Raw genomic sequence first — 27837 nt, 5'->3', positions numbered from 1 at the left:
GTTACTTCGTGGAATAGAAAACTGGCAGGTTCGTTTGCATTATTTCATTATCTGTGGTGCTTGTCATGAGAAGAGCTCAATATGATGATGAATGTTATGATGATCAATGAAAACTGAAGGATTATTCAAGAAAACTGAGGGATTAGAATTAAAAGTTTTCATTTCAGAATGGTGCCTAAAGCAAAATTTTACATAAATAACATTATCTATCCTTACTTAATATGTAGGCATTCTTCCCTATGAGGACAATTTTTTTTACGTTTATTTATTTATTTTGAGAGAGAGAAAGAGCACGAGCAGGGGAGGGGCAGAGAAGAGAGGGAGAGAGAGAATCCCAAGAAGGCTCCACACTATCAGCATGGAGCCGAACGCAGGCTTGAACTCACGAACTATAAGACCATGACCTGGCTTAACCGAATAAACCACGCAGGCACCTCTCCTATGAGAACAATTTTTAAGTAATATTTATTAACTGCTATTACATTCACAAATGTAACAAAGGCTCCCATGATCCCACCACCCCAAAATAGTGTTGTTTTTCTCCTTTCCATATTGATATGTCATAAAAATTGTACTATGAAAACACACAACGATTTTAGACATTCTTTAGTGGGAAAATGTTCCTCAGTACAGAATACTGGAACCCATTTACTCACATTTGACAAAGATGCCATGGAGCTTCTAAAAGCGATTCACTTATGCTATAAATGCCTAAATTGCCATCATAAAATACAGTCTCTAGCAAATATGTCACTTATTTCTTTAGAGAAATCTCTGCCACGCTTTTTTAAAAAATATATTTATTTATTTTTGAGAGAGAGAGTACAAGTGGGGTAGGGCAGAAAGAGAGGGGAACAGAGGATCCAAAGCAGACCCTGCACTGACAGCAGTAAGCCCAATGTAGGACTCGAGCTCACTAACTGTGAGATCATGACCTGACCCAAAGTCAGATGCTCAGCAGACTGAGCTACCCAGGTGCCCCTCTGCCACTCTTTATTTCTGCAAAATTATTTCTGAAATTGTAAGATTATCTGCAAAATATATATATATATTTCTGCAAAATATATATATATTTCTGCAAAATATATATATATATATTTCTGCAATATATATATATATATTTCTGCAAAATTATTGCTGAAATTGTAAGATTATCTTATATTTATAGGTTTTTGTGCTGTTAAAAATACTTTGATATTCATTACTGCAAGTTTTCTGTGTTTCATGATGATAATTATCTCCTGTATTCCAGGTGTATAAATTAAGCCTCATCAGACTTGCCTAAGTTTTCAGAAATAAAATAATAGTAGTTGAGCCTAGACTAAAACCTAAATTTCTGGTTCACAAAAAAGTCATATATCATGGAATCTTAAATTTATTTATATGAATAATCAACAGAAATTGCTTAAAAATTAGAGAATTTAAAACCCATTATTTTACGGCACTATTAGGTCTAATTCATCTGTTTCACTGGCCACTGTAGAACTTTCTTACGTTCCAAGACTCTTGTTCCATGCCACCATGTATGTCTCATCATTTTAGCACCCCCAAATGAGTTCTGCAGTAAGATCAACTTCTTTTCCTCCAAACTGAATACAGTATTTTCTTGCACATCCATTTATTTAGTGCAACACAATTCCAACCATAGGTCCTAAACTGAATAGCCACTAGAAATCCAAACAAATCAGAAAATAGTCTAAGCTTACAGCAAGTGGGTGGGCAGCAAAGGTAAGAAGGGAATAATAAAAAGTAAATGTTGGGAATGGCAACTGAATTGTCACATTCATCCAAAACCTTAGGCTATTTGATTTCTTGGGACAATGGTTAGATGTGAATTCCAAACCAATAAATCGAATCCTGCTGTTACATTCATTTATCCTCAGATTGTCTTCCTGCCCACCTTTTATTTAGAGCACCAGAGCCTTGGGGGCGGAGACCATAATCAAATTTTAGTCAAATAAAATCTTTCATCATTAGGGTTCTTGTATAAAGTTAAGATCACAACTTTGGGTCCAGGCAAAAGAGTATAATTGAGGAGAGAAAGTTGTTCCTCATTACCCACGTTAGCATCAATATTTTGTAAAATGAAGGCAAGTGGGGATAGATAAAGCACAACAATCAATAAAAAGTCCCACCAGCAGTTATGGACAAAGAAATTTTAACAGCGGATCTGCTCTCTGGGTTGCAGTTACACGGCTAAAAGTGAATTCATCCTTGAGAGTAATTGAGAAAGAACACTGTGGCTCATCTGACAGGGCGAAATTTATGTTTTAGAGCAAGGATAAGTTGTGACAGTCAAGTGATTTTACTCACTGTCCCATTCTTGTATGGCCTAAGAATTTTCTGTTACATGGGAACGAGGTGTTTATCTCTGTGCAAGGCCTGCTCTAAACGTTGGGGGAATATCAATAGGAATAAGACAACTTCCTTCAATTTAAATACACATACTGAGACTTGAATTAAATGAAAAAAGAGGAATTAATAGAGAATAAAAACAGAAAAAAACTGTATACAGAACTGAGGGGACAATGAAAATGTAAATGGCAATCTTTAAGCTGGACATTGAAGGGCATGACCAATTTTATCAAATAGCAAAGTAATTAGGCATCTGGGTTAAGTCACACTGACCCATGATTGTTTTCACTGTACTGAGGTTGGGTAAAGCCCTCAAGTTATATAGAAGATAATTATTAAAAATATCCCTATAAAATAGGATGTTGAAACTATTATAGAGTATGGTCAATTATTGTGTTCTTTATAACACAGGGTCCTGAGAAAAACTGCCAGAAACAGTTCTACTTAATGATTGGTTTTATTGTTTGAATGCTCTAAATTGTGTAACTGACCAGGTTTTAATTTTAACACAGGTTTTAAAAATAGGAAATGTATGGCCCAACCACAGTTCTGGCTTTATTTGATAATCCTATTCTTGTTCTCCTTTATTCTTTTGCCCCAGTCTTAAATCTGCTTATTAAATTTTAAATATCTTGCCTTTAATCTTTTCTGGTTGATATAGAGTAAATATGGCATATGAAAAAATAAAAGAACAAAATAGGGAAAATATTAGATTTAGCATAGATATAACCAGATTCTCAACACAGATGTTGTTTGGAAAAGTCTGTAAGATCCTTTAAAACATAATATTTCTGCTGGCTTCTGGAGAAGTACTGTTCTTACAGTAATGCTTCTGGAAAGCAGAGGAGTTGGATTTGGGGTTGGGGGAACACTATGGAACCAAAGAAATGTTGAATCACTGGATTTTCAATCCAGTACGTGCATGCAGAATTGAAACAACATCATTCCTCAGCCTCTCAGATTGTGGTAAGAGAGCCAAGGTGATAGGAGTAATGTCCTAGTTTCAAAGGGCTTCCACAGCAAAGTACCACAGGCTGGGTAGCTTAAGATAAAAGAAATGTACTGGCTTTTAGTTCTGGAGATTAGAGGTTGAAGTCAAGATGTCTCAGAGCCAGGCTCCCATTGAAGGGTCTAGGGAAGATCCTGCCCTGCCTTTCCCTAGCTTCTGGGAATTCCAAGGTTGGCATTCTATGGCGTGTGGACATATCACTCAAATAGTTGCCTCTGTCATCACATGGCTTTATCTTTTGTGTGTGTGTCCAGATTTCCCTCTGCTTTCTAGATTCACTACCATAAATATAGTAGTTTCTCAGAAACAAGCAAAAAAAAATTATGCTCTAAAGGTTATTTATAGACTTTTACAAACAACGTGTGAATTCAGAATTCTGGTTATCTCTATGCCATAATCTTCAATGACTATACGTTCTTCATTTTTTTTCCCCTTTTCTCTTCCAGGTCCTCTCTAATCCACTATGATCTTATCTCAATTTGATTATATCTACACGTAGTGTCTTTCCAAATAAGATCAACTTTTTAAGTACTCAGAGTTAGGAATTGAATTTGAATTTATCTTTTTAGAGATATAATTCATCCTGCAATAAGTAGTAACAATAATAATAATAATACAGTAGTAATTATACTATGAGCCAGGTTTGGGCTTCCTCCTCCAATAAGTCTTATTCTTACAATTACAATTCAAGTAGTGTGCAAACTTTTATTTGCTATTCTCATCTCTCAACCTTTTCACTTGCAGTGGTGACTGTATCTGGTATCTGTCTCTATATTTGTATCTGAATTATTTCTCACCGTAATGTTCCTTCAGATGAATGATTCATTAGTTGGGACAACCAATTGATTATGTCAGCTGCTAAGAAGATTCCTGCTTCCAAATGATCCCCCTTAGACCCCAGGGAGCAAATGAAAATGCATACCCTCATAGACTCAGGCTCCTGAAATATTCAGACAGGGGATCCCACACAAGCCACCTGGCTTAACCAGAGTAAGGAGTCTTTGCTGACTCCTGTTCTAGCAGAAACATTTGTCACGTTAACAAATATGGAATTTGGAGCTAGATGGAAATGAACTCAAACTCCGATTTTACAAAAATACAGACTGTTCTGTGGGTCATCTGGGCTTCAAGAGGCACAACCATATGTAGAACTGAGTCCCAGTTTTCCTGACACACCAAAGCCTAAAGCAAAATAACCGGGAGTTCTGGGACTCTCCTAGGAAACATGCCAGTTCGTCAAGAGAGAGACATCTTGTTCATACAAAACTCCAGAGTAATTGAATAAACCATACATTCTGGTTTTGCCACTTTGAGGTATATGAATTCATATATTACTTCAACTCCCAAAATAATTTTTTCATGTATAAAATGAAAGACAAAATAGCTTATAATTTGGTTATGAGAAATCAAGAAAACAATTAAAATTTTTATTAACGTTCTGGCACACAATAGATGCTTAATAAATGTTGGTTCCCACACATCTGATGTAAACATCAAGAGAGCTCACAATGTCATCAGTGATCATTCTATTATGCTAAACTTTGGGACAGGTTTCATGGTATATTTGAATGTATTTTGTTAAATACCCATGTCAGTGATATTCTAAGAAATTTCTGTTAACTTCTTTCAATAATATATATATATATATATATATATATATACACACATATATATTTGCACACTTATTTTTTTCTCCCCTACTCAAATTAGTCACCTATATTTGCACAGGATTTGTGAGCGAGACCTCTGAGATTACCCTTTTCCAACCTAGTCAACCAAATATTTTTCAAATTAACAGAATAAAATGCTGCATAGAATTAAAGTAGGCATTTTCCCCTTTCAATTGTCAAGCCTCCAAAGGCTTCATTAACACCTAGTGTGAAACAACTTGGAGGCATAATATCATTTGAAATATGCAAAACCCCTCTAGTTGTTGGCCAAACCTCTCATTTCAGGACACAAGACAAAAGCAGCAAGGCCATAGCAAAGTGCAAGAAAATTCATCTGAAAATTTTAATGAAAGAAACACTATTTTTTTCAGACACTGTTATCACAAGGCTCTGTAATTTACAAATTACATATAATTTCAAAAAACACTCTATATAAGTGATGATCAATATGGTTAATTTGTTTGTAATTTATAAATAATGACAACGTAATTGCAATAAAGTAGGTTTGGGGTTTTGTTGTTGTTTGTTAAATAAGAGACTAAGTATCTATTGATTCACATTTAAAAGCAGATCATCTACCAGAACTCCTTTTCCAGGTGGAGGGGGCAGCGGGGGGTGGGCAGAGAAGTGGGAAGAAGAAGAAGAAAAAACTTTTAAAAATGGGGAACATTTAAACATTGATACATTAAAAAAATAAATAAATAAAAATAAACAAACATTGATACACTGTTTGGATAAACAATGCGGCAGATAATAAAAGGATATTGACACAGTAGTGAATGTTGATTTACTTATAATAGCCCTTTCCTAATGATGTCTGTCTTCAACTATCCGTAAGTTGAACTTAGTACCCAATGAGAATGCTACAACATCCTGTATATTAACACAAGTGTGATTATAGAATTTATGTCTCTGGAAGCTTATAGTGTTTCCTGTTTTGTGAAATCAAAGTAAAATCTGCTTTCAGTGGTAAATTTGTTATATTAGGGTCAGGGCAAGTGGAGACTCAGAGCGACAGCTTCTGAGGAGTTAAACATATATTTCTAGCTTTAAAATAACTAATCTAGGCATGTGTGTCTGAGAAACATTGGAAAATGTCATAGTGATATTGATATATCCTCCCTTAACTCAGACTATAATTTTAGTAACCTCCTCAAAATAGTTTCCTTTCCATAACTGGAATTATTTCTGTTTTCTGTCTTGTGTTTTATCTAAATGAATATCAGTCTAGTTTCTTGGTCTTTCATGAAAGCATGCTATATTTTGGGCATGAAAGAAATTACATTAACAAAAATATAGAAGTAGTGTTACTATCAGTACAAATGCACTTTTAAAACTCATTCATTCTTGAGTTCACTTCATAAGTGTTTGGATGTCCAAAGTATCTGAAGAGTATGACAGAATCTCTATTATTAAAAACGTGATACTACACTTCTTACTGTTTACTTGGAAATCATTTTAAATACAGACAAGTTGCAAGATAATACAAAGAACTTTTGTATACCTTTAGTCAGATTCATCAATTGTTAACATTTGCCTTAACTACATTTTCATTGTGTATATCTACATGTCTGTATTGTTATACTTTTTTTTTTCTTACTGCTTTACTCTTAAATGCTTTGGGGTATATTTCCTAAGAATAAGAACATTCATTCATGACCACTGTATAGTTAAAAATTTCAGGGAGTTTAATACAGATTCACTTTATAGGTTTTGTGTTCTACATTTTCCAGTTTGTCACTAATACTCAATTTTAGCGTTTTTTTCATCCTAAATCCAAAATCACACACTGCCATTGGTTGTCATGCTTCCTATTTCCTTTAATCTGGAATATTTCCTCAGCTCTTTTTTTTTTTAAGACTACAGATCCTCTTTTCTCTTTAATAGTGTGTTTTAATGGGTTTGTAAAAATTTTCTTCATATTTAGATTCAGATTCTGTATTCCATGTCTAAACTCTATATAGAAGATATTGTGCCCTATTCAGGGAGTCTTATTAGGAGGTTCACATTTGTCTGTCTGTCCCTCAATGGTGATACCAATTTGGATCAAAAGATCACAGTACTGCCTCGGTTTTCCACTGTAGAGTTACCATGTTTCCCTTTTTGTCATGTAAGCGATTTGTAGACAAACCCTCTAAAACCATGAAAAATTCTACTCCTCCTTAAAATCCCCCTCAATATTTAATTGGAAAAAAATATTCTTAATGATGAATGCAAAATGATGATTTTATAAATCCTGTAGTTTCTCTACCTTTATTGATCAGCATTCTAATTTAAGAAAGATCCCTCTCTTCTTTCTTGCCTTTATTTACTTACTAATTGATTATCAGTATGGATCTATGTGTTTATATTCTTTTCCCAGTAGTTTATAATTCACTACTCCCTGCTTATCTTGTTCTGGACTTGGTGGCGGGAGCACCTTCAAGCTGATGAAAGTGTTCTTTTAACAGGTCGTCTTTTCCTTCTGCACAGTTTTACCTCCTGTCCTAATAAATTATTCCAGACTCAACTTACTCTGTTCTATACCATGAATTGGTAAATTCTCTGAGGATTCCTGCTTACTGTTTCGTAGGGAGTGTTACAGAGGTGTGTGGAGTCTACATATGCCCATAGTCATTGGAATTTCTTTACTTCTTGGTCTTTGCAATAGATAAAACCGCTATTCCTAACATAAATTCCTACTTGTACTTTCAACTGCTATCCACCTTAACATGGTTCTTCCTCCCTTCCCTGCCCCTGCCATATTTATATTTTCCTTCATTCACTGTAAGGATCCTGACCTCAAATCACCTGTAATAATTTGATCACTGCTTCATCAATACACCTATACTACTACAACAAAATTTTTTAAAAGAGCTCAATATCCCACTTCTTGACTAAGGGAATATAGTCACACACTGTGTTCAAAACTTATACTTTGTTTCCACTTTGTTTACCTTTGGTTTGCTTTTTAACCCTTTGGTGTAATATTCTACTTTTGACATACAGCTGGGTTCATTTATTTCAGTCTGTGTTCTTTTTTTCTTCGCATTGTTGTTGACTTATTTTTGATTTTTGAATATATAAAACATCAACATGCCTCTAAGTATCAAAACTACGTAAAAAGTATACTCAGAAAAGTGTAACACTCTCTCCATTCTCTTCTCCCCAGTCATACCTTGCTAATAATAATTTCATAGTTTTCTGGGGCATCTGAGTGGCTCAGTCAGTTGAGTGTCCAACTCTTGATTTTGGCTCAGGTCATGATCCCAGGGTCATGGAATCATGCTGAGGATGGAGCCTGCTTATGGTTCATTCTCTCTCTCTGTCTCCCCCTCTGCTCCTCTCCCCAGCTCATGCTCTCTCTCTCTCTTTAAAATAAATAATAATAATTTTATAGTTTTCTAGTTTATTCTTTTTGTATTTTTTTTCATATAAGAACAGATATATGCATGCTTTACTATTTACCCTTCTTTCCATATATATATACACCTATAGAAATAATATAAATATAAAATGTGTATGTATATATACCCTTTGCTCTTTTTCATTGAACAATACATCCTTAGGGGGTACGGTGATCATTTCTCAAGATGATATTGACTAAATTGAATGTGTAAATAATAATATAGAACAATAGAAAAAAGAAGTGTGGTATACAGTGGATAAGTTTTGTATTCTCACATTGACAACAGTAAAGTAACTCCTATCATTCCATCAGGTACACCCGGTGCCAGGCCACATTGAACTACATGCCTCCCTCAACTTCCCACTTAAAAAAAAAAAGTTAGTTTTAGTTTTGTAAGAGAGAGGATAGAGCGTGTGTAAATGAGTGGAGGAGTGGCAGAGGGGGAGAGAGACAATCTTAAACAGGCTCCATACCCAGTACAAAGCCTAGTGTGGGTCTCAATCCCGAAACCCTGGGATCATGACCTGAGCCAAAATCAAGAGTCAGACACTCAACAACTGAGCCACTCAGGAACCCCTAAAAATCTCCTTTTTAATTTGCCTCCTATTATCTGGTAGAAGGATTGTCTTTTCTTCTCTCAAAGGCTACTCTTTAAGATTTTTTTCTTCCATTTTATTCTGGCTTTTGTGTTTTATCTGTAAGGTTCTCTCTGTTGGATTAACTGCCTTATAACAGAAGCATTTCCCACCATATCCCATGTCTTCGTTGCCTCCATACTCTTATGTCTCCTCTGGATGTCTCAGCATTTCACCCTCACTCTTTATTGTAAAACGTCTCAAAGGTTTATAGTTCGTTGATATTCCTCACCTTCTTTTCACCTTATAATCCATTTCAGTGTTAATTTTTCTCCACAACCCCAAATTTTCTAAAGTCATTCATGATGATAAAATGATGACTCTTCTATTTTTGCCACTCAAAGTGTGGTCGAAGAGCCAGAATAATCAGTGTTACTTAAGAAGTGTATTAGAATGTAGCACAGACACAAGGGAAGGGGAAATAGAGCTCTTTTCTTGGTGGACAAACTGTCAATGTATTTGGCAGTTTTAATCTGCCTCTGCCAAGTTAGAAGGAGATGGATAAAGGAATCATAAGAGCACATTCCTTCTATGGCTCCCAATGTTGAACCGCTGATGTATGCTTATATCCTAAATTGCATGGTCACATCAGTTTGAGAGATTTAGTTTTTTTTTCTTTCTTTTTTTTAAAGATTTTTTTTTTCAACGTTTATTTATTTTTGGGACAGAGAGAGACAGAGCATGAACGGGGGAGGGGCAGAGAGAGAGGGAGACACAGAATCAGAAACAGGCTCCAGGCTCTGAGCCATCAGCCATCAGCCCAGAGCCTGACGCGGGGCTCGAACTCACAGACCGCGAGATCGTGACCTGGCTGAAGTCGGACGCTTAACTGACTGCACCACCCAGGTGCCCCAGTTTTTTTTTTCTTTCAAGTGGCCACATACATAGCTAAAAATTGAGATTATATTAATTTAGACAAAAAAAAGAGGAGAATAAAAACATGGGAAAATCAGCAATCTCTAAGTTCCAAAAATGTCCAAAATGGAAAGCTTTAATATTCTTTCCTCACACATTTCAAAATAAGATTTTTTTTTTCCTGTCCCAATTCTTCCCATCTCAGAAACTGGCATTGATACTCAATGCTGTTATTCATCTTTGATTATGTCCTTTTTCTTACCTCTCCCAATTCATCCCAAAGTCTTACACCTATCTTACATATTTTAAGTTTATACCATTCCATCTCCATAGCTGCCTTTTTCCCTAAGCCAATGTCATCTATTTTTGGTTCTCGATAATTCTCTCCTGCCTGGTCTCACTGCCTACATATTTGTTCACCGACCATCCATTATCCAAAGAGATGTCAGAGTGATCCTTAAAAAATGGATATCATATTATGTCACTTTTTTACTTACAAGTACAACTGCAGGCAGAATAAAGACCAAAAACCTCTGATATGAGTTTCCTGAGATGTTTCCATTTGCATTCACTGATTCCATCCCGTATCATTGTCCTTCTTATTGGCCAGACTTCAGTCACTCAGGCCTTTTGTTGTTGTTTAATTACTCTATGGTACAGGGCACTTTTCTTGGAGCCTATTATTCTCCAAGAAATATTATTCTCTTCTTATTAATCTTGACAAAGTGATTTTTGTTTCTTTTTTGTTTTGTCTCTTTAGCATTCTGCAGGGTGGGATATTTCTTACGGTATTTGTATTACATCTCGCAAGACCTGAAATCACCTCATCAGAAAAGGTGGACCAACATCTCTAGAATGGATCACTGTAGAATTACTCTGCATCCCATCAGCCTTTGGATATCCTTTGGACATTGATCTGACCTATAATTATTCCATGCATTTTTTTGATTTACCGTTTATTTCATCTCATCTATAAGGCAGAGTCCTAATCTGTCCTTTTTACTTGATCTAAAACATTTAGCACAGTGCCTAGCATATAGAGAGGCTCAATAAATATTTTCTGAGGGAAAGAAGAAATGATTGAATGGGTGTTTCTCTAAAAGAACTCTCAGATAAGAGAACTATTACATGAACCTCAGTCAGAACTACTTCTGTAGCAGCTGGATATGTGCAAGGTAAGGAAGGAAGATCTCAGTACCCCATAAGCCCTTTCTTTAATCAATTAACTCAAGATTGTCAAAGAGGGCCATGAGATTAATATTAACATTAATAATTATAGGTATATTTAATATTACTATTATTTTAACATGAAGCCTGCAGGCATATTTCAAAACTTATGCCAGATGATAGTATCTCATCCTGTTTTTTTTTAAGTTATTTAATAAATGTTGTAATACTTTCCTTCTACAATTATTACCCCTTTCTCTACATTATTCTCTTTATCATCATTATGCTTTTCCTCCTCATTATAGATATCTTTTTTGTCATTTCTTGAATTCCTATCATTATAAGAAAAATTTAATATTCTGTTTCAATCCATGAGCCTGTCAAACTTTATTTGAACAGCTTGGGAAAAAAATTTTTTTCAGTGAAAAATGGTGCTTTTATTATAGCACAAGGACAGGAACCTTGAGAAGAAAGAGCTGCACTGGGACTGGGAGAAGCAACTGATTATATGCCTTTTAGTTAGTGGAGGTTAGGGATAGTGTAAGTCTCTAAGGAATTTGTACATGTTAAATGCAAGGTCTCCAGGACCTTGGAGGGCTAGCTATTGTAAAGATAAGGTTGCGTTTAATCTTTAATGAAACATCAGCAGTAAGGCAGCCATGAAAGAGACACCAAAAGATCTTGAGGAGTTTACGTCCTGAAACACATCCAGAACTTGATGTCCACATCGCCTTCATTATAGAAATGATAAATTTGCCCTTTGCATGGAAGCTTTCCGAAAGTATGGTTTTGACAGTCTGTGGAAACATAAACTAAGAAATACTTTTTGTTATTATATCTACTGCTACTTGGATTGTCCAGTGGACTCTGCTTTTCAGAACATAAAATTTTTATATGAACAGATAATACAGTAAATCAATGCTCTTAAATATTTGTTTTAAGAGCCATATATTTAGGAACCATTCTTTAACCCTGACAAATAAATTATCCCTGTGGCTACAATCTGAATTATAGTCTTTCTGAGTAGGACAACAAGCCACTAAGGAAGCACATTTAAAAAAAATTTTTTTAGAGAGCTAGAAAGTGAGAGTGTGCATGTGAGTGGGGGAGAAGAGGGGTGGGGGGCACTTTCTCAGTATGCAATTATTTTAAAAGCATTCTTTCTAAAGTGTGAAAAACTGATAATCCTTCAAATGATCTTTAAAAAGATTATAAGATAGGGGATCCTGGGTGCCTCAGTAGATTAATTAAGGGTCTGACTGTTGGTTTTAGCTCAGGTCATGATCCCAAGTCAAGAGCTTGTGTCAGGTTCCACACTGGATGTGAAGCCTGCTTGGGATTCTCTCTCCCTCTGCCCCTCCTCTACTTTCTTTCTGTCTCTCAAGATAAATAAATCAACATATATGTATATATAATATATATATATATATAAATTAACATATATTTATATATATAAAGCTTTAAGATAGAATTTGTGATAAATTATTGGGATTGTATAGAACATAACAACATAAAATGAATTTCAGATGTTGTTGTGAAATGTTTTCAAGGAGGAGTCTTGAAGAAAGATAGGAGGTAAGAGACCCACATTTTTTTAAAAGAAAGGTTTTCCTCTGCAATGAATGAGGAGAAAAAAAGAAACATTCTTTTGCCTAAGAAGAAAAGTTTAAAAAGAAAAAAAAATTAGGCTTGCCTTACAGGTTTTTATGATGTCTTTTAAACCAAATTTATTAGATACTTTATATTCAGATTAAATAGAGTATCAGAGATACTTTATTCAATCCTTCTAGGTTGAAATAACCCTATGGCTTGTTTGCCTAAGCAAATTTCACTTTATTCCTGTTTTTTTTTTTAATGTTACAAGTTGATTGACGTACCAATTATAGCAAACCTAAACATCATGACAGAAAGAGTTATCAGGGTCTAAGTAAATGTTAACGACTAATGAAGGTATCAAGGCTAACTGGTTAAGAAATGGTGGTTCTGGGGGTGCCTGGGTGGCTCAGTCAGTTGAGCGTCCCACTTGGGCTCAGGTCATGATCTCACTGCTCCTGGGGTCGTGCCCCATGTTGGGCTCTGTGCTGTAGTTCAGAGCCAGGAGCCTGCGTCGGATTCTGTGTACCCCCACTCTCTCTCTGCCCCTCCCCCACTCGTGCTCTGTCTCTCTCCCTCTCTCAAAAGTGAATAAAGATTTTTAAAAATTTAAAAAAAAGAAAAAAGAAATGGTGCTTCTGGATGAACTGTGGAAATGTCATTGCAACGTTTTCTGGATTGTCTCAATTTTATAAAAAGAAGGAGTGATTTTGAAATATATGTTGCAAGTTATATTATTTTCCCTGATGGTTCTTGATACTTGTTGCCTAAAATGTCCTGTCAAAAATTTAAAGTGGAAAATGCCACTCTGTGAGGGTGGTATGACATTAAATAATAAAAGCATTTATATAGTTCTTACTTCATAAAATGATGACTTTTATAATTAAAGACATGAGACTACAAATCATGTTTTCCCTTCTGAAGAAAACAAATATATTCAGGCTTTCTAGTGTTGCTTCTGTCTTTAAAGGTGCACAGTTGGATGTTACCTGATTTAGACTGTTTGATAGAGAGTAATTTGAAACTCTATAATTCAAGTTAAAGAAATTCACTGAGCAAAATATGGTTTAACAGAAGTCAAATTAGAGAAAATTCAATTCACAAATTGAGTTTTCTTTGACTTCAGCTTCCAGACATAGCTAACAAACATCCAATCCTGACAGTTCAGAACAAGGGGTTTTCTTACCAACAGTCCTGCTTTACCATGCTTTGAAATATATGTATTATATGTTTTTTATGTTATATATGTTATATATGTAATATATACACACATAAACTCACATATGTATATATATACACACATAAATACACACACATATATAACATATATTTATATGTATATTTAAAAATACATATATTTTTAAAAGGAGGTAAATACCATGCTCTATCATCAAAATTTCCTATTCTATATGAAGTCAAATACTTTCTTTTTGAGGAGAATAACACCTTTTTGTGGAGTCATTTCAAGCTATTTATCAGTTTTGGTTATAGATGTACCTTTAATTACATCATATTAATGATAGACAATCTCAGCTCTACAAAACTTGATCAGGTGTTTGATCAAAACCTGATATTACTTTGTTAATTAATTTCCCATGCTAACTTTACCTAATAGGCCATCTTTCCATCAAAATTGTACAACTACTAGCAAATTTTGCCATAATCCCAAAGTTTCTTCTGTTAAAATATTTAATTTAACCATAAATATTATTGACTACATACTCTAATTCTGAAGTGAAAAAATTCAGATTCTATCCCTAAATAATAAGCAGAATGGTTTGAAATCTTCATAACCAATTATCATTAAATAAGAATTAAATGATAGAGATTATGATTCTACAATTAAAATACTTTAATTGATATTTTAACTCATGGAATGAATGTTCCTGTATACTTGAGAGAGAAAAAGGTGAATGAAAATTAGTGACAGACTATCCCCACCGCCCCCCCCCCCACCTCCAATCATGGAAGTGAAATTGACCAGGGTATATGTTCTGAGCATCTTCTCATTTTTCGATATTATATATATACAACATACTTTTGTAAAACTAAAGCCAGGAGTGTGGATTTTTTTGTGCTAGTCTCATGCCTCAATTTTCTATGCTCTAACATTTCATGTCAAAAGTGAAACATTTTAAAGAAAATTGAAGGCTGCCAGAAATAGTTTCTGATTGCCTATTCCAGATAATAGTTACTGTGAGATAGATTGAGAAGAAAAATCTCTAGCTTCAATATAAACATGCATGCCAACATTGAACTGTACATACAGAAAATTATGCTTATTTCTTTGAGAAATGGCCTAGAGTACATATAAGGTTAAACGCAGAATACAGCTTTAATGAAATGTAAGCATTAACATTATTGTTTATCATGGAGCTACCTTAGGAAATATACCACATAATCTCCTTAGTTGTAATAAAATTTTTAAAAATCTGTATAACTATATTACCATTAATAAGCAAGAATGTTTAGATTGAGAATCTTACATACAGGCACATTTCTTTAAGAAAAATGTAGGACTTCCAAGGGCACCTGGGTGGCTCAGTCAGTTAAGCATCTGGCTCAGGTCATGATCTCACCATTTGTGAGGTCAAGCCCCATGCTGGGCTCTACTCTGACAGCGTAGAGCCTGCTTGGAATTCTCTCTCTCCTTCTTTCTCTGCCCCTACCCTGCTCATGCTTGCTTTCTCCCTCCCTCCCTCTCTTTCTCTCCCTCTTTCCCTTTCTCAATAAACAAACAAACATTAAAAGAAGAAGAAAAAATGCAGGGCTTCCAGCTTCTGATCCAGCATGTAAGGAGCTTGGAAGTTGCCACTCCATCATAACAAGTTAAATACTAACCACACTGCAAAATCAACAACTCTTCTTAGATCCATCAGAAAAGTGAGATTATAGAGCAAATTATTGCTCCAAAATGTGGAGAAGTGTTAAATACAGAGAATGAGAATTTACTAGAATAAATGTCTATGAGCAGAAATCAATGCAGGAACTAGTACCACAGAAGAAAAACCTGAACTATAATTGACAAAAACCTGAAGGCTTGGTGTATACAAGTCTAAGGATTGGAAACTCTAGGGGAACCCAGTTTTAATAGGGGGCCCTACAGTAGAGGGGGCTCCCAGGATTTGGGGGGTGTTACCTCCAGGAACTCTACAATTTTCTTACAATGAATATTGGAGCAAAATTCTCTTGTGCTTCTGGTGGGGTGAAGGGGAAAATTAGTAATTTTGATATATGTCAGAGCATTCTGTTTTTACCAAGGCCAACCCTTAAGGAAAGCTATTTTTACCAAAGTTTAACCTACTTAGGGGCAAGGAAATATTCAACTTCAGCCAGCTCTAATCTTTCATGTGGGGGAAGGAAAATACGCAACTTCAGTTCATTCTAGACTTTCACAAAAGGGAAGAGAAATAGCCAATTCTAGTCCCCTGTAGTCACAGTGTCCCATCAAAAGTGTGTGAATGTTATGGGGGGAAGTTCATCACATTCGTGAAGTTCAGAGTTCAGGGCCACAGGTTCAGCAAAAGATTGAGATCTCATTATAGGACTACAGAACACTTCCTTTCTCTCCACACCTCGACACATTACTAAATATCTATTTACTTCATTACTCTTTCCCAGAGTAAGAGTATCTTACTCATGTTACTCATGTCCATCTTTCCACAAAAAACCACAAGGCATACACTAAGTTTGAAGAGAATTAACAAACACTGGAACTAGAATTGATACAGCAGGGATGTTAGAATTATCAGGCTAGATTTTTTTTTAACTATGGTTATTATACCAAGGGCTCTAATGAAAAAAGTAGGCAACATGCAAAAACAGATGTTGATAATATAAGAGAAATGGGAATTCAAATAAATAAATAAATAAATAAAAATTCTAGAGATCAAAAACTTTGTAACAACAATAAAAAATGCCTTTGGTGAGTTTATTAGTAGATTGGCCTTCACTGAAGAAAGAATTTCAGAACTTGAGAAAATGACAATAGAAACTTCCATAGCTAAAAACCAAAAAAAAAAAAAAAAAAAAAAAAAAAAAAAAAAAGAAAATTGATGAAAACAGAATATCCAAGAACTGTGGTAATACAAAAGTTGTAACATACAGTTAATCAGAATACCTAAAGAAGAAAGAAAGAAAAAGGAATAGAAGTAATATCTGAAGAAATAATAACTGGGAATTTCCCCAAATTAGTACCAAACACCAAACCACATGGTCAGGAAACTGAGAACATAGAACAAAATAAATGCACACACACACACACACACACACACACACACACACACACACACAGATTTAGACATGACATATCCAACCTGCAGAAAATCCAAAATAAAAAAAATTTTTTTCGAAACAGGGAGTGGGTGGTGGCTGGAGAAATGTTGCCTATAAAGGAGCAAAGATAAGAATTACATTGGATTATAGGGAATGGGCTAATATGATTAAGGAGGTTGAGAAGTCAGAAGATCATTGGTAAACTAGAGACCCAGGAGAGCTGATGGTATATATTTCCAAGTATGAGTCTGAGTTCAAGACAGAGGAACAAAGTCTCAGTTTGAAGACAGTAAGGCAGAGAGAGAAAGCAAATTCTCCCTTAGTCAGCATTTTTGTTCTGTTTATGCCTACAATAGTTGTATGAGGCTCATCTATATTGCGGAGGGAGATCTACTTTACTAAATCTACTGATTCACATGTTAACCTCTTCTAGAAACACTCTCATAGACATACCCAGAATAATGTTTAACCAAATATCTGGGCATCCTGTGGTCTACTCAAGTTACATATAAAATTAACCAGTACAAGTCAACCTTTGTCAACTCAGCACCTATATGCATACCCTTAAACAATAATCTCAAATAAAGATAATAACAGGGTCATAATTTCACCTAACATAGTACAGCTATCACACATACAAGTGAAAACACACTAATCCCTTCCCCAGAAGAGGAGGTCTTTGAGTGACATTTACCTTCTTTGTGATATCCCATAATTAAAATATTATGATATAAAAGTAATACTTAAATGCTATGATATAAAGTCAATATATATTATGGGACATGATAAAGGAATGAGAGAAGAAAGCAAAGATACATGTATGTGTACATACACACACACACACACACATATTCATAACAAAAGAAAGAGAAAATGCTCATGAGAATCACAATTCTTAATTCTGTACCTGGTTACATGGTCAACCTAGTGTTTATAACTACCTTCCTCCAGCAACCAGTGTATTCCCTTTGTATTTAGCAAGCAACTCAGCTGGTTCTTCCTGGGGTTTGTTTGTTTGTTTGTTAACCTGGTAGAATGATCTAAACCTTTATTCTTGGAGGCTCTGGGTCATTAGTAATCCTTCCTGGATAGGATAATTGTAGTTTTCCATTGACTTTAATCACAGAGCATGGTGATACTAACAGATGTCCTATGGGATATTCCACATTCCAGACATACTCTATTTTGAGAAATAGGTAGTCCAATTTCTCCCTTGTAATCAGGATCAATCACTACAAGCCGGAACAGTAACTCCCTTCCTTGCCTGTTGATTCCATGGCTTGAGGAGTCCAAAGTGGCCATCAGTGGTCTTAACGTCCAGTTCAGTGCAATCATTGCTGTGTTTCCTGGTGGAAGCATTCCTCCATTTGGAATGAAGACTTCTAGGCTAGCAGCACATAAAGTCACAGGTCCAGGAAGCAAAATTCTGCTAGTGGCTAACTAGGGGTAATAATAATTTAGTCCCATTTCCATGACTTGATTCCTAGACCAGTGAATCCTGGATATAGGAAAAACAAGATTATATACTGGATGCTGATTCAGAACATATGCAGTCTTTTGGGGGAACCTTGCCCAAGATTTACAAAGTATTACCACCTAACTGATGTTGGACTGTGTTTTCAAAAGAGCATTCCACAGTTCTATCAAGCCAGCTTTTTCCGGATGGTGGGGAGCATAAGAGCAGTAAGTTCCATGAGCGTCAACCCACTGCCACACTTCTTTTGCTGTAAAGTGAGTTTCTTGATCAGAAGTAATGTCTGTACAATACTTTAACAGTGAACATGACATTCTGTAAGTCCACAGAAGATAGTTTTGGCAAACACACTGAGTACAGGGAAGGCAAATTCATACCCAGATTGTGTCTATTTCAGTAAGAACAAAAGGCTCTTTCCTCCGTGATGGAAGGGGTCCGGTATAATCAACATACCACCAGGGAGCTGATTGATCACCTTTGGGGATGGTTCCATATTGGAAACTCGGTGTTCATTTCTGTTGCTGGCTGCCTGGGTACTCAACAATAGCTACACTCAGGTCACCCTCAGTAAGTAATAGTCCGTGTTGCCAAGCCCGTGCATAACTTTTATCTCTGAAACCATTGCCACTTTGTTTTCGAGTCCATTGGGTAACTACAAGGGTGGTTAGAAAGAGAGCTTGACTAGTATCCACAGAACGAGTTATTCTATCCCCTTGATTATTAAAAACTCCTTTGCAAAGGTCACCATTTGATGAACATTCAGATGGATGCAGCTATCTCTATGGGTTTTTGCTTCAGAGATGTCTATCCATCTATCTCTTCCCCAAATTTCATGGTCACCAATTTCCCATTCAAATTCCTTCCAAGTCCCTGACTATCCAGCAAACAATTGGGTACAGCCCATTATTCAGTATATAATTGCCCATCTAACCAATTGTCTTTCCAAGTAAAGTGAGAAAGCAGGTACATTGCTTCAAAATTCAGCTTAGTGAGAGGATTGCCCTTTACCAATGTCCTTCCAGGAATATTCCAGAAAAGGACTATAGTGTTACAGCTACCTACTCTCAGCTACTACCTGCATATCATGCAGAACCATCTATAAACCAGGCCTGACTCTCCTCTTTTGTCTGTCAGTTGCTCATCAGGAACTCCCCAGTAAAGCTCCAGGTTCAGGCTCAAAGAGAGAAGATACTGTAGCAGGAGTGGGGACCACGGGCATCTATGCCACCTCTTCATGTAACTTACTTATGCCTTCAGGACACGCACAGACTGATCATGTACATACGACTTCCATTTGTTGATGGACTGTAGCTGTGTAAACACAACTTAATGTAGCTTGGTGGATAAGATAACACCTAGATCTGCTGGGCATTCTGGATCACACAGTAACTTGGTGAGTCATGGTTAGGTACTTATTCTCTAATAAGTTCAGTAGCAAGCCAAGAGCTGTTTCTCTAAAGGGAGAAACACAGGGATGGCAGGACTTTGCTCTGAAATCCTAAGGGCCTGCATGGCAATTCACATATGGGGCTTACCAAAGACTCTAAACAGGATCCTTATCTGACATGAATACTTCAAGAACCACCGGATATGCTGGATCATATGGACTAAGAGTCAGAGCTGCTTGCGGAGCAGTCTGAATCCATTGCAGAGCCTTCTTTTATTCTGAGCCCCACACAAAACAAGCAACTTTTTGGGTGTCTTGATAAAAAGGTTGGAGTAACACACTCAAAGGAAGAACATGTAGCCTCCAGAAACCAAACAGGCCCACTAAACATTGAGATTCTCTCTCTCTCTCTCTCTCTCTCTCTCTCTCTCTCTCTTTTGGATGAGGGTCTAAATGCAACAACTTGCCCTTTACCTTAGAAGGGTTATATTGACATCTCCCATACCTATAGATCCTTAGAAATTTAACTAAGATTGAAGGCCCCTGAATATAGGTGGGATTTATATCTCTCTATATGCAAATGTTTCACCAATAAGTCTAGAGTAGTTGCTACTTCATTTTATTAGGTGTAATAAGCATAATGTCATCAATTCAACAAACCAATGCCATAGGGAAAAGGCAATCAAGATCCTTATGAACTAAATTACAATATTACAATACAGGGTTGGAGAGTTGATATATCCCTGAAGTAGGATAATAAAAGTGAATTTCTGGCCTTTCCAGCTGAAAGCAAACTGATTCTCTGAGCCTTATTTACAGGGATTAAAAAAAAATCCACACATTTTGGGGGTCATGGCACTTGGGAGCATCCCATTGGACAAGATTTTCACTATTAGATCATACTTTTGAGGGCACCTGGGTGGCTTAGTCAGTTAAGCATCAGACTTTGGCTCAGGTCAGATCTCACACATTTGAGTTTGAGCCCTGCATCAAGCTCTGTGCTGACAGCTCAGAGCCTGGAGCCTACTTTGATTTCTGTGTCTCCCTCTCTCTCTGCCCTTCTGCCACTCACATTCTGTCTCTCTCCCTCTCCCTCTCTCAAAAATAAGTAAACATTAAAAAAAATTTAACAAATATCATACTTATGAAAACACTTAGAACCTGGCCCTGAAGGGAAAAAAAAAAGAAGTATAACAAAGAAGTTCTTTCCTTTTGAGGAAATAAGTGTGATCTACCAAAAAGATTATAGATTTGTCCTCTTTCCAGGACATCTCTTCCTCCTCCACCCAAACTTTTAGAGAACACCATTCAAGAACATTAATTTCAATTAAACAAATAATAATGAGAAGCAACTATGTGCTAGATCACTCTTGAAGCCATGTGGAGAGTGAATTTTCAGGGGCCGGGGTGGGCTAGACATAAAGGAGTTAATTGGTAAATAATAATCCAGGTGATATGTGATGAGGGTATGATACAAGAAAGATACAATGGGAACAGAGAGACTAACGTATCATGGCTATTTTTGATTGAGTAATGAAGGCAGAAGCTACATTGCCATGGACTGAGAATTATTTTTTTCAAAAACTAAACCACAAGAGAGGCTGTGAGCAACTGAAGTTTGAAAGACGTTCCTTTACGATACGTTCACACTCATATAGTTAGAAGTTGGCAGAAATCTTATAATTCCATTCCAGAGGTCTTTCCATTGCATTGCCTGCCTTGGCCTTGGTCTCGGCCTCAGCCTCAGCCTCTGCCTATACAAGGAAAATATTTTCTTTGAAAGAGGAAAATAAAATGAATTATGGAATTATTTCTTTTACAGCCAAATACTTCTGTGATCAGAGGCTGTAAGTAAGAATGCTACTTAATATGGTGTTTTCACTCTCAGACAGAAGTTTTCAGTTAATCATATGTTGGTCTTCTTGATGGCTGTTAGATATGTGCTTCTAAATTCCTGTTCATTTCTTGACCAGATCATCTGAAGGTTATCTTTTTATTATCACCCATGTAAATAATTCCCTTCCTATATTCAGATCTGTGTTAACCAACCCTTAGGCAGGCTGCCATTGGCTCTAATAGTGGAAAAAAGTACTCATGGTGTTTTGTTTTGTTATTCTTACATTTTTCCTTACAGCATTTCTTATTCTTTCAATTAGCAATTTTTTAATGGCCTACGTGATAATTATTCTGGCTTTTCAAAAATATTCTGGTATTCTTCCCTATGTGTGGTAGAATTGCAGTCCCATGAGCATTTTAAAAAGTTTAGGTAGGGCCATGTGACTTGCTGTTGCTAATTAAATGTGAGCAAAGTGATTCATCTCATTTCCAGGAAGACTCTAAGAACCACACAGCAAGTTCCCATGTTCTCCTTCCTGCCACAATGAAAACTGAAGCATGGGCAAAGATAGAACCTAATTCTGCCCAGGTCCTTAAGTGAGACCTGCATTGGATTTGTGGTCTGAGTAAGCAATAAACCTGAGACTCTGGGGCCATTTGTTACTAAAGATACTGAAGTCTGTTCTTTGAGGAATGGTGCTCACGTACACAGAAACCTAAAATGTATGACATTGCTTCTAGTGGTCTACTAGTGAGAAATAGAAAAAAATACATATATTGGAAAGTAAAAAAACAGAATACAGATGTTTTGAAATAATTAAAGATTTGATAAAACTGCCTCCTGTTGTAACTGAGAAAGAAGAGGCAAGAGGTAATAAGCTGGTAACTCTAAGAGAGGTCTGAACACAGAATATCTGCATTTCACAATACATTCGAAGAGAAGCTTAGTAAAGATTTGACCAGCTTGAGAAGGAATTAAAGTAATAGAGACAGTACATAAAATTAGGGCCTTTCAAGGTTGAAAAAGGCAACTGTTTCTCATCTCAATACAGATGAGAAGAATATTGACCAACAAAGGGCTATTAAAATTCAGCATTGCAGCAGAATGAAATAAAAGAAAAAAACAGTATACTGACTGGTAGATCTTCTGATTTGGTTATGGTATCCCTGAAAAAGAATGCAGAATGTGATCTTCAAAAAATACTTTCAACTGGAAAAGAAAAACTGTTCTAGAAAAATTGACCAAATATTTAGCTTTTCCTGTGAAAAGTGTAGGGCTCAAGTTTTCCATCTCTAATTCTAAAGAGAGAAGGTAGGGTCCATAAAGCAAAAAGACATCACAAATTAAGAATAATGTCAAGAAAAGAAGGCTGGTTAGAAAAAAAATCACAAGTATGGGTTTTGACATATGGAGGTCACTGAAATTAACTAGATGAGAATAATGAAAAACTTTTTTTGAGAGAGAGTTGTTTTTCTGAAAGAAACAGCAGCCTAGACAAAAAAAAAAAAAGACTGTTTTGTTTACAAGTTAAAATAAGCTGTGGGACCACATCCAGCTGTAGGCAGGGAGGGGGCTGAGAAGCAGCTCAGGGCCCATGGTGAGCATGCTCTTCAATCCCTAGCTGCGTTATAACCAGGAAATGAGTTTCCTAGAAGGTAGAGCAAAGAGCTGGAGAGAATATAGGACACAGAGAGTACTTCCAGGAAGTGACTCAGGGTCAACTCAAAGTATTTTCCAACCAGAGGGTGGTGTCGCTCAAAATGTCCATCCCTCAGCCTATGAAAACTGCTACTGTCACAGCCTGCTGTGTGTCTCTCTTTTTCCCCCCTCCGAATGGGAATGTTTACATCGGTTGTGTCTTCTTTTATCATATGGGTCTATCAAGTACAATATTTATTAGGCTATTAAATCTGCCAGCTCCATGCCTCTACCTGAACAAAACAACAACAACAACAAAACAACAACAACAACCAAAAAAAACAGATTTGCTGTTTAAGTCAGATGCTGAACTGACAGAGTCACCCCAGGTGCCCCTTAACTCACTTTAAACATTGTATCTTTCAGCCCCTTGAGCTGGTGAGAAAACAGACACAAAAGGAAGGAACTGCTCTATCTTCCTCTCACAAAATCTAACTGAAACCACGTTTTTCTCACACTCTCCTCCCTCCAGTCTGTTATGACGGATGAATTGTCCTTCCTTCTGTCAAAACCCTATACCCCACTATGCACATGCCTCCTCTCTGTCCTGCATCAGAAATTTCTCTCCTTCTACTGAGTCACTCTTATAAGCTTTGAAATCTCCATAAAGCCTCTAGTATTTCCCTTCTACCCGTTTTTCAATTACTATTGATAGTAAACATTTGGGAGAGTAGTCTGTAATTTCTCTACTTCTATGTTTCACATGCTCGCCTCCACCCAGTCCATACAGGTCTTCATTTATTGACTCTGCAGAGACTACTCATGTCAAGGTATCTAAGGACCATTGTGGGGGGTAAGTTTAGGAATCCCCTGGGCTTACACCAATGGGTTAACAAGGCATAAATAAGTACAAAGCCATAAAATCCTCACATCTAGTTTGAGTAAACTAGATAGGCACTCCAAGAAGAGGGGGGTGCAAAGACACCCTGAGAATAGGGAGGCACAAAGGTATCAGGAATAGGAAGGTGCAAAGTCACCCCAAAATAGAGGGGGGGCACAGAGCCCCCATAATAGAGAGGGAGAGGCAAAGGCCTGAAATAGAAATGGTGCAAAGGTGCCCAATACATAGGAATATGAAATAAACAAGATTAGATGTTCAGGGTGGAAGCACCCCCAATTTAGTACTATGGCAGAAAAGCTGCTTTCACAGGAGGATAGGGCCAGGTTAGGTAAATTGGTGAATTGGACTTTGGACCACTGCGCTGCAGGCAAAGCAGCCCAGAGCAGAGATGGCTAACAAATGAAAATGTGTCTTGTTAACTCTGAGGTTATTCCCCCTATCTGTCTCATCCCCTAGCCTAACAAAGATAAACAGGCACAGCACCTCCTGTCTGCTATTAACAACCATCTACCCATCTGCCCGGTGCCTGGATTTTGTTTTATATTGACCCAAACCCCAAACACTGTATATCTTCAAAACCCCCTTTTCCCCTTCATGTCCCCAAGTTACTGTTCATAGTTTCTTTGTCTCTTTGTACACTCCCATCACATTTGCAAGCCTTCTGATCTGAATAAATGTGGGGCAAGGACCCTTATTTTGGGCTCTTGTCTTTTTCCCGGACATTAGCCATCTCTCACTTTAATCCTGCATCCACTCTTTTGCTGGCCAAAAGAGAACTTTAGACTTAGAGTCTACAACAGCCCATCATGGTGAAAAGTCTAGTGGTCACTTTTTTTCTTTTTCTTAGTTGAAAGCTCAGTATCACTTGACCCAGCTTGCCATTAGTTCTTCCTTACGACTTTTCTTTCTTGGCCTCTGTCACATCACACCTCTCAGACTTCCACCTACCTCATGGCATTGCTCCTTTCTCCTGCTCAGTTCTGCTTCTTTTTGATCACTAAGTGGCAGAGAACCTCTGTCTTACACCTCCTCTTGTCTGTTTTCATTCTCTTGCTAGATGATTTTGTCCAATCCCATAGCTTTAAATAACATTGGTATGCTGAGAGCTCCCAAATCTATACCTCTGAACCCAGACCTTGCCTATCATCTCCAGACCACTACGTTCAACTACCTGTTTAATTTTTCTATGCGTATTTTTAGTAAGTATTGGAAACTTCAGTTCTACCAACTAAAACCTCATTTTCTTTCCCAACCAGACCTGCTATACCCTGAGCTTTCCTGACTCAGTAAATAGTACCACCATCCAGGGAGTGCTTATGTTGGGAAAATAAGTAAAGATTTTTTTTATTTTTTTTAAATTTTTATTTATTTTTGAGACAGAGAGAGACAGAGCACGAGCAGGGGAGGGGCAGAGAGAGAGGGAGACAGAATCTGAAGCAGGCTCCAGGCTCTGAGTTGTTGGCTCAGAGCCTGACGCGGGGCTCGAACTCACGAGTTATGAGATCCTGACCTGAGCTGAAGTCGGACGCCCAACCGACTGAGCCACCCAGGTGCCCCAGTAAGTTTTATACCATAAGATGGCCAATGGGACTAAAACAAGCTCTAGTTTCTAGCTTAGAGACTCCTCTTCCGGGTTCTTCCTGCCCTGTTTGCCTCACGCAAGAAAGCCGCCACAAATGCAGAAGATGATGCTATAAATTACCCTTCCCCCCTGCATTTGGGTCTCAGATCTTTGGAGAAATTGTATCCTCTGAGCCCACTGGTGTTAAATAAATGTCCCATCCACCAAGATCTCTGAGTGCCGCTTGGTTTCTCTGCCAGCGTCCCAGCCTGGTTCTGTAACATATTTGGTTCTCTGACTGGGAAACCCAAGTACACTGGCCGATTGTTGGCACCGGTTTGGGAGAACGGCGAGGTGGTGGTGGAACAAGGAATTGCAAGGGAGAAGTCATGCCCTGCCTGAATTTCTGCAGTCTCCCGCTTGGTTGCTTCAGGCTGGCCCTGCTCCGTTGTTCCCGCCGGACTGGAGGAGACTTGGCAGGTGAGGACCTGGACCTGACGTCAGAACCGGAAAGGCTGGGGCCCAGACTTGGCAGGTGAGTACCTGGACCTGGATTGGGCTGGGGCCCAATCTAGTCAGGCCCACTTGCAAGTGTGGAAGGGGGACCTGATCACTCCATGGAGACATCAGGTCTCACAGGTAGGAATTCCGTGGGAGAGAATGTAATAACCTCTTTTGTGTACATGAGTGTGAATGTGTGACTTGGTCTAGCTTGCCTGTGGAGTTCCATTCTGTGGCTCCACGGTCAGGCACCCTCAAGGTTCCCAAAAGCCCACAGAGTCTGAGTGGCCTGTCTGCGATTCCATGATGAATGGCATGTAGTCTATGGCGGCATCAGAATAGTTTCCATTCGTAAGTCACAAAGCTGAGACCACTACGGCTAAGTGTCACCTAAGTTCCTTCGGGATACAGCCAGATGGGCATCTGACTGGTCTCATTAGAGGGGGCACCCCTATTCTTCTGTCTATCTTTGTAACTCTGCCTCACGGGAACATTATGGGGTCAGGACTAAGCAAAGCAGGGGTTTTTGGGAGAGTATGGAATTAAGATAACCCCTGGCAAGTTAAGGACCCTATGTGAGTTAGAATGGCTCACTTTTGGTGTAGGAAGTCCCTTTGAGGGAACCTTAGATGTCCCAATGGTCCACTGCATCTGGTGTGTTGTCACCGGAGACCAGATCACCCTAATAAGTTCCCGTATATCATTTCCTGGTTAGAGAGTGCCCAAACCCTTCCCCCTTGGGCACATTTTACCTGCAACAAACAGAAACAGGCTAGGGTGTTAGTTGCCTCAACAAAGTGGCCCAAGAAAGGTCAATAGAAGTCCTGACCTCCACAAATTCTCACCAGTGTTCCAGAGGACCATGTGAAACCCCCAGTTCCTGATACTCCTCCATCTTTTGTGTCCCCACCACCTCCAGACTCGGCAGATCCTCTCCCCACCGGACCATCAGCCAGATTGTGCCCTCGGCCAGGGGCAGACACTCTTCAGATGCCAGTCCAAGAGCCAAGAGGCTCTTCTCTGGGGGGATCAGAGCAGGGACTGAGAAGCCCATGGATATGCCCAGCAGCAAGGGGATTCCCCCGGCGATTATTATGAGAGGCTATGTGAGGCTTACACCCTCTGTTTGCTCCAGAGGGCCAAGAAAGCTATGACAAAAGGATGGGGACGGTCTAACCACCAAAAGGGGGTGGGGGTCCAGAACCTCCTTAGCAAGGGGTCAGTGAGCCTACTGCAAGGAGAAAGGACATTAAAAGAATAAATGCCCCAACCAGGGAAAGTCCCAGAAACCCAGTCAATATCAGGAGGAACCTCAAGAAGGGGACCTTATTGGTCTGGTGGAGATAGAATCAGACTGAAGGGGACACTGACTCTCTCTCCCTGTTCCTCTGCCTAATATGTGAGGGATTCTCCCTCATTTCCCAGGTTAACAGCTATAATTGGAGCAAACTGTGTTTAGTCTACCTTGGGATGGGGACTTTAAGGAATGTTCCCAAGCAGTTGCTGAACCTCCATTTGTTTCAGGAAAATTCCCAGTCCTCTCCGGCCTGATGTGGACTCCATATTTCCACTTGGTGGAAAAAAATATGAC

This window comes from Prionailurus viverrinus, chromosome C2, assembly GCF_022837055.1.
Source record: "Prionailurus viverrinus isolate Anna chromosome C2, UM_Priviv_1.0, whole genome shotgun sequence".
NCBI classification, from domain to species: domain Eukaryota; kingdom Metazoa; phylum Chordata; class Mammalia; order Carnivora; family Felidae; genus Prionailurus; species Prionailurus viverrinus.
The sequence above is the reverse complement of the archived record's forward strand: the minus strand, read 5'-3'. Positions refer to the sequence as shown.